We start from the raw sequence: 1207 nt of genomic DNA, 5'->3' as shown, positions 1-1207 counted from the left end.
TGACATACGATACTTATACATACATACAATACATACATACCTACATACATCCATACATACATCACCATCAGTCATACATACATACATACATACATACATACATACATACATACATATTACATACATACATACAACATACATACATACATACATACATAACCAGACATACATACATACATACATACATACCTACAGTACATACATACATACATACATACATACATACATACATACATACATACATACATACATACATACATACATACATACATACATACATACATACATACATACATACATACATACATACATACATACATATCATACATACATACATACATACATACATACATACATACATACATACATACATACAGTACATACATACATACATACATACATACATACATACATACATACATACATACATACAGTACATACATACTTACATACATACATACATACATACATACATACATACATACATACATACATACATACATACATACATACATACATACATACATACATACATACATACATACATACATACATACATACATACATACATACATACATACATACATACATACATACATACATACATACATACATACATACATACTTACATACATACATACATACATACATACATACATACATACATACATACATACATACATACATACATACATACAGACATACATACATACATACATACATACATACATAACATACCATACATACATACATACATAGCATACATACATACATACACATACATACATACATACATACATACATACATACATACATACATACATACATACATACATACTACATACATACATACATACATACAGACATACATACATACATACATACATACGATACATACATACATACGATACATACAGTACATACATACATACATACATACATACTGTACATACATACATACATACATACATACATACATACATACATACATACATACATACATACATACATACATACATACATACATACATACATACTACATACATACATACATACATACATACATACATACATACATACATACATACATACATACATACATACATACATAGCATACATACATACATACATACATACATACATACATACATACATACATACATACATACATACATACATACATACATACATACATACATAGCATACA

Source organism: Amaranthus tricolor, chromosome 14 (genome assembly GCF_026212465.1).
Source record: "Amaranthus tricolor cultivar Red isolate AtriRed21 chromosome 14, ASM2621246v1, whole genome shotgun sequence".
Lineage (NCBI taxonomy): Eukaryota > Viridiplantae > Streptophyta > Magnoliopsida > Caryophyllales > Amaranthaceae > Amaranthus > Amaranthus tricolor.
This window is presented reverse-complemented; position numbering follows the sequence as displayed.